Source organism: Canis lupus, chromosome 1 (genome assembly GCF_048164855.1).
Source record: "Canis lupus baileyi chromosome 1, mCanLup2.hap1, whole genome shotgun sequence".
In the NCBI taxonomy this organism is placed as follows: Eukaryota; Metazoa; Chordata; class Mammalia; order Carnivora; family Canidae; genus Canis; species Canis lupus.
Genome location: NC_132838.1, coordinates 49,561,964 through 49,569,499, shown reverse-complemented (window position 1 = coordinate 49,569,499; position 7,536 = coordinate 49,561,964). Strand labels below are relative to the sequence as shown.

General features: G+C 42.8%; 1 non-coding gene across 1 annotated transcript; it reads right to left on the bottom strand.

The window, feature by feature from the left end:
* Positions 1–311: 311 nt before the first annotated feature.
* Positions 312–418, bottom strand: LOC140609152 (U6 spliceosomal RNA). Its single transcript, XR_012011097.1, has one exon. It is a non-coding gene; the product is annotated as a U6 spliceosomal RNA (small nuclear RNA).
* Positions 419–7,536: the final 7,118 nt, after the last annotated feature.

Sequence of the window (7,536 nt, the reverse complement as noted above, 5' to 3'; positions counted from 1 at the left end):
CAACATTCCTTTGGCTATTCAGGGTCTTTCCTGGTTCCATACAAATTTTAGGATTATTTGCTCTAGATCTATGAAAAATGTGATGATATTTTGATAAGGATTGCATTGAATGTCTACATTGGTTCACCATTTGCAAATCAATCAGTGTGATACATCACATTAATAAAAGAAATGTGATGCTCTCAATTGATACAGAGAAAGCATATGACAAAATACAGCATCTTTTCTTTGTGTGTGTGTGTGTGTATGTTTTTATTGGAGTTCAATTTGCCAACAGATAGTATAACACCCAGTGCTCATCCCCTCAAGTGAAAAATATGGAATGCTTCACAAATTTACGTGTCATCCTTGCACGGGGGCCATGCTAATCTTCTCTGTATCATTCCAATTTTAGTGTATGTGCTGCTGAAGTGAGCACTACAACATCTTTTCTTGATTAAAACTCTCCACAGTGTAAGGTTAAAGGAAACATACCTCACTATTATAAAAGCCATCTACAGAAAACCCACAGTGAATATCATTCTCAGTGGGGAAAAACAGAGCTTTTCCCCAAAGGTCAGGTACATGATAGGGATGCCCACTCTCACCACTTTTGTTCAACATAGCACTACAAGTCCTAGCTTCAGCAATCAGACAACAAAGAGAAACAAAAGACATTCACATTGGCAGAGAAGTCAAACTCTCACTCTTCACAGATGATATGATATGTTGAAAACCCCAAAGACTCCACCCCAAAATTGCTAAAATACAGACAGCAATTCAGCAACATGCTAGGATATAAAATCAATGCACAGAAATCAGTGGCATTTCTATACACTAACAAAGAGACAGAAGAGAAATTAAGGAATCAATCCCACTTAAATTGCACCCCAAACCATAAGATACCCAGGAATAAACCTAACTAAACAGGTCTGTACTCTAATAACTACAGATCTGTACTCTAATAACTACAGAAAACTTATGAAAGAAATTGAGGAAGACTCAAAGAGATGGGAAAACATTCCATGCTCGTGGATTGGAAGAATAAATACTGTTAAAATGTCAATGGGTGGTTCCAGTTTCACCCCTACATCTGCTGACTGCTTTATTTCTCTTTCTCCCTGTCCCCTCTCCAGACTGGAGCTCAGACACCAACTCAGCTGCAGTGGCCTCTCTCAAGCTTCCTGTCCCAGAGCTTCCTCAGGCTCCAAACCTTTCTCCTGCAGCCAGGCTGACCTTAAAATGTAAATCCAATTATTCTCCCACCCACTGCCCTCCCAACCTGCCCACTCACATTTATATGGTTTTAACCATTTTGCGCTTTTCACTTCTGATAGAGTAAAAATGAAAACTTGTACTGTGAATGCTGGTGCCTTGTGTGGTCTGGTTCCTTCTGGCCTCTTCCCTCATCTCTCTCTGTCCCTCACTCCCTGCTCTCAATATGTTCCAGCCTTCTTTCTGCTCCCGGATTTCTCAGAGTTGTATCCTCTCCCAGGACATTCACACATGCCTTTCCCTAGGTCTGGAGCACTCCTGCCTCCTCTCTCATGCTAGCTTTACTCCCTGTCCCTCTCACAGAGTTAGTCAATCTGCACCTGACAGGCTCACAGCAGCTCCCGAACTCTCTAACATTTGGCACAACTCATAATCGCACATTTGCGTGGTATTTGATAAGTGTCTATCTCCCATGTTGCACTGCTGCTAAGCTGTAGCTCGATGGCCAGTTCTGTTCCCAGGGCCTGACTCAGTGCCTACTCAGAGGAGAAAATTAGCAAACTGTTACTGAATGCCTGAATCTTTTACAACCATTCAAATGCTTCTTTTGTCTACCTACCACTGTTTTTAGAAGGAAAAAACCCACAAAAGATGTACATGTATGTAGTCTTGACCCTCTTTACTATCCTTTCTCTCTCTTTTTCCATCAAATGTGAAAGAATTTGTATATGAATAACCAAAAAAAAAAAAAAAAGCCCAAAAAACAAAAAACACCCAAACTGAAGAACTATCTAGCTACAGATTGCAACCCCAGGCTTGTGGGATTACTGAGTGATGAGCGCATCAATTGCAAGAAACATTTTCTCATTAGAAAAGGAAAGAGATCATGAAAAAGATCTTATCTTGTCTCTACAGCTCTTTGTAAACATTAAGCATCACAAAGCAGCAGCTCTTCACAAATGTCTGGTAGGCCTCCATGTGGGGGAGTTTTTCAACTACTTTACTGATAAGAAGATTGGCTCTGATTAAAAGTGAATAGTTCCTGAGACCCGTGGACAAAAGAAAAATAGAAAAATGTGCTTTAGGTCAGGAACAAGAGAGAGTTTCTGAAAGATGCTGACCTCCATTAAATGAGCCACGCTCACTGGGTGGTGCCTGGCGGGGCTCTGTCTCTCTCTGGTCAGGATGCATGATCCTTTCCAAACTGAGCTGGCAGTGCTCCCTCCACCCCTAAAACTCTCCTTCTAGGCTCTTCCTGAAGTGCTCTCCTGTCTAGAAGAGTGGTCCCCAAAACATCTACCTTCTCTCAGCTCAGGACAATTTGTAATTATTTGCAGGTGACTAAATGTACTCCAAACGTACGTATGTGTTGGGTGCTGTCACTTCTTGGCAGCAGCTGGAGGTACAACACAGAGAGCAGTGTGGGCCTTTTCTCCACGCTGGGGCACTGGTTCTGGGAAGAAAGACCACTGCTGGGGGGTCCTGCTGCTCCCATCCCTTCCCTGGGTCTCCAAGGCAGCTACTTCTGTCCTCAGCCATTGGCTCAGAGATGGCAACCATGATCAATCCAAGGCCCCTAGGGAGGCTAGGACATCTGTGACCATGATGAAAGGAAGGTGAAGGCCCTGGACACAAGAGGGAGCTCAACCTTGCCATTGACCCAGGGGCCTTCCAGGCCTCCCCAGCTAAGACCTCCATTTGCGGTTCTAAGGAGAGAGGGTTTCTGGGAAGGGGCTGCTGAGAGGTCTACAGGGTCAATGATTGGTTCATTTCTACCCACTATGTTGTAAAATATAGTGTCTAACAAACAATGCAGCCCACGTAGCTACAAAGCACCCCTTCACCATCCCAAACCACCTATTGCTTTGATGGCAACCTACCCAAGGGCAGCTTTGCATTTTATTTGTTGGTGGTCTTGTATTTTATTGCTTGGCTTATACCTTATATTTGCTTGATGGATGCAAATAGATATTCATCTGCTATTTGAGGTTATATAAAACATATAGGCCTATATGTTATAGGGTTTACTGCAAGGACCCAAAGGGGACAAAGAACCCCATGAGTCACTCCAAGTCCCAGGGCTTCCAAGACAGGGATTTATAGGAGAAAGAGGTTTCATGGAGGGTCAGGATGGTTGCTCAAACATATTGAGAAGCAGGCCAAGCATCTAGTGTGTGCATCTCCCTCAATCATACCAAGGAAGGGAGTCTGAGTGGGCTCCACTGCTCAGCTTTATCCAAAGACGTCTCATGTCCTGCTCGGATCCTCATTGTCTTTGGCTTGTGTACCTCTATGTCCACATGGCACCATTTTGCAAGGACCACCAGCAGCAAAAATCTCTGCTTGGAGGGGCTCTCCCCAGGAGGGAAATGTGGCCTGGCAGGTACCAACATCTAATGGAAACTTCGATTCTAGCACTTTACAAATTTTCCAATACCTTAACTCTCACAGAAAACAAAGCCAAATATCATTCTGGCAGTTCTGAATAGGAGGTAGCAGCAGCCCTAGGGATATTTGGTCAGGCGTGGGACATCTGGGATTTGAACCAGGCTCAAGATTGCTCCAAAGCCCACACTTTGTGCACAAGGCAGAGCTTCCAGAAAGCTCTACAGGCTGCCTGATGCCATCCTAGTTATTCATACATGGTCTTGTAAATCCCCACAGGATTTTTTTTTTAAGACTTTATTTATTCATGAGAGACATAGAGAGAGAGACAGAGACATAGACAGAGGGAGAAGCAGGCTCCCTGCAGGAAGCCATATGTGGGACTTGATCCCCAGACCCGGGATCATGACCTGAGCCAAAGACAGAAGCTCAACCACTTGAACTACCCAGGTGCCCCAATCCCCACAGGATTGACTGGTTGAGTTTTGTGTGGCAGCTACTTCTCAGAGTCCCAAGCTGGTGTGGGCAAAAATGAACTTTATTTTTCATAATTAGAATGATAAGATGTATTTCTGGTTCTGAGCCCCATTCAGTTAAAAGCTAAACACATCCAGACATGATTCTTGTCTCATCCTGTCTGGGAAACTCCGTGACATGTATTCCCTGCTTTTGTCCTGGCCTCATCCTCAACTCTCCACGCCCATCCCAGCTCAAGGAATCGTGATCAAATCTGGGTGCCAGGAATGAAGGCAGTAGACGCAATTACCCCAGATCATATCTCCCTTCAAATCCTTTCTGTTTTACACCCTGCTCAGTGGCTTTGGAAGTTAATAGTGAATGACTATTTTTGTTTTCTGGCCCCAAAGCAGTGGAGTGTCCTAGGCTGAGCTGTGTGGGCTGAGGTCCGGTGGGGTATGGGAGGTATACAGCAATCCTACGGTGGGGCAGGGAGGGACCAGTTGGCTGACCATGGCTGAATTCCACCCTTTCTTCAAGTCCCTGCTTAAATAACCACTTACCAGAGGTTCGTCCTGAGTGCGCCCACATGAAACAAAGCCCTGTCCCTGCCACCCATCACTCTCTCCGTGATCCCATTTTGTTTTGTTTTCTTCTCAAGGATATGTCTACTAGCATGCACAGTTATTTGCTTGCTCCTCCTCTGTCTCTAGTTACCCTCTTCTCCACAGATACTGAAATATTATCTCGACGGGTGGGCCTCCTTACCTTCTCTGCTGAATCTCTAGCACCCAGAGCAGTTATCAAGCTGAATATCAACTTTCATGACATATTTATTGAATAAATTAATGAACTGAACTCCACCAACTCTCTCACATAAATTGGTTTTACAATAAAAGTCTTCATCTTAAACAATTACTCTGTTAGTGATGTGCTGTTTATACGTCTCATTGATTCCAAGTCCACCAATATGTGAGCAGCATCCCAAGGCTTTGGCCATGGAAGGCCATCTCTCATCACGGCCCGTCAGACTTGAGGGCATTTTACTTCTCTACTACATAGCAATGAGAGAAACTAATCAATAAAACCAGTTTGTCTGTTTTTAGTCAAGTCTAGTGTCTTGCAGTGTCCAAAGGACTTAACCACCAAGTAGGTGGAAGACAATAAACAATGAGGATAAAACAGAGAAGACTCCTAGACGGTGTACAGGTTGAGAAGAGAAGCTGTTAGAAAGCTAGTTGGAAGTCTGCATTAGGAGTGGAAGTTCATCTTTTCCCATTGTCAGCCAAATATTCTTTCCCATGCTAGAAACATCTTCAAGCCAGTGCTGGTGTCAGCAGGTTACCCCAGGATTATCTGCCCATCCATATCCATGGTAAATACTGTAACTATGGAAAAATAAAGCATTCCAGTTCAAGCAACATGATTAATTTCTCTCTGTTGATAATATTTTGCATAGTTTTAAAAGATAATAGACCAACGAAATGAACAAGCAAACAGGCAAATGTTATGTAGCCATAGTTGCCAAAATCCAATACTTCAGATATGCAAACACCAAGGAGTAGCTAGATCTAAATGGGAGAATTTGAAAACATCAAGAAGAGTGCCGTACCCAGGAATCCCTCTCTGCTGGATTTCAGTTGGGCTGCATGGATTTCCTGTTACTTCTTTGATCGTCTCAATTTTTAACTTAGCAGATTCCCAAACTGGATCCCTAATATTTTCTTAGCTATTTGCTTTTAACAGCCTGTCAATCAGCAATTCTTGCTTGTCCCCCTTGACTCTGCTATTATAGAAAATTCTCCCTTTGACTTCCCACTGTTGCTTTTCTGATTGGGCTTTTATGCTGTTGCATAATCTAGTTGTATGCACTGACTAGTATGATCTGATAAGGGTCATCTGTGCTCCACTTGACTTCAGTTTTTTAAAGTGTTCCCAGCAAGGGCATACCTGGATGGCACAATGAGTTAAGGGACCGACTCTTGGTGTCCACTCAGTCATGATTTCATATGAAGTCATGAGATTGAGTCCCATGTTGGGTTCCAGACTCAGTGTAGAGTCTGTTTGAGATTCTCTCTCTTCTTCTGCCTCTGCCCCTCCTGCTTGTGTGTTCTCTCTCTCCTTCATAAATAAATAAATAAATAAATAAATAAATAAATAAATAAATAAATAAATAAATCTTTAAAGTAAATAAAGTGTTCTGAACAAGTATAAACTCTTTTGTCAGACAATACATTTTTGGGGCTGTATGGGAATGACCATATAGTATCAGTTGCAAACTGAATGCTCCGTGTCCATTAAGAATTTCATTTTCAAATAAGTAAAATTGATACCAAAGATAATATGATGTATTTGGAAATAGGCAGACTATTTCCCTTACAGTCTATATGTTTGACGTTAATGTTAACTCAAACCTGGCAAGAAAATACTGGTAATATCTTTACACTGTCAGCTGGCAAAAAAAGTGAATCTGGGGTGGAGGAGGTAATTTTAGCCTATGGCAAGCATAAGCTTCCTTAACAATGAGGTGCCTGTTCAGCAGGGAAGTAAGTGGAGGGAAGGCAGGGGGTGAGTGGAGCCCACAGGCACAAGGACCAGAGCCCTTGGCTCTTGGTCCCTGCATCTCCTCAGAGACCAGATGTGTTAGGAAGGCCCCAAATGCACTTGACACTGTGGCTGTGAGACCTGGCACAGTTTCAGGGGGTGAGATGGAAAGGGCTTAGAAACTGTGCAGGATTTAATATAATGACTCTGGCTCTTCATCTTCTAGGATTTGATGCCCTGGATCAAACCTGATTCCCTGCTTCATCATGATTCTGGAGAAATGATGGAGCATTTATTGTCCTTAGGTCCCCTTCAGGGGAGGGAAGAGACACTCATGCTCCATTTCTGTCATTAGGAGAAGTTGCCATTCCATCAAAGGACAAGACAACCCCGGATATCTGTGTCTGTGCCAACACAACCTTGGTGCTGGAAGGAGAGTGAACAATGAAAACACAGATGTCTTAGGAACATGGGTTCATTCATTTATTAGTGCCTACACTCTTAGACTCAGACCTCACAACAAGTATGGCTTGTCTGAAATTTTAAGAGGAGAAAGAAAAGTGTTTGCTAATTACTTAGCTCTAGGCCTTCATGCTCCCTCATGCTAGGTTATGGGCTGTGGCCAGATGTTATGCCACAGGCTTGGCTTAATTAGCATTGGAATTGCAGTTTAAAAAAAATAAAATAAAAATTTTAAGAAAAGGAATTGCAGTTAAATATAAATAGTAATTGAATTTTGAGCTAAACTAAATGAGTACATGAAATTGAGGTTACTAATAAAAGCTGAAAATTACTGATAAAAAAAAAAAGACTAAGAGTTTAAGAGCCTCTGTGGGCACTGGAATGAAATCAAATCAAATCTGAGTTAAACACGAGCTCAGACCTGCTCCACTCTATTGTCTCCATCTTATAATCATCCATCATAAATCATGTTGACTGCTCAAGTCAGAGTTTCAG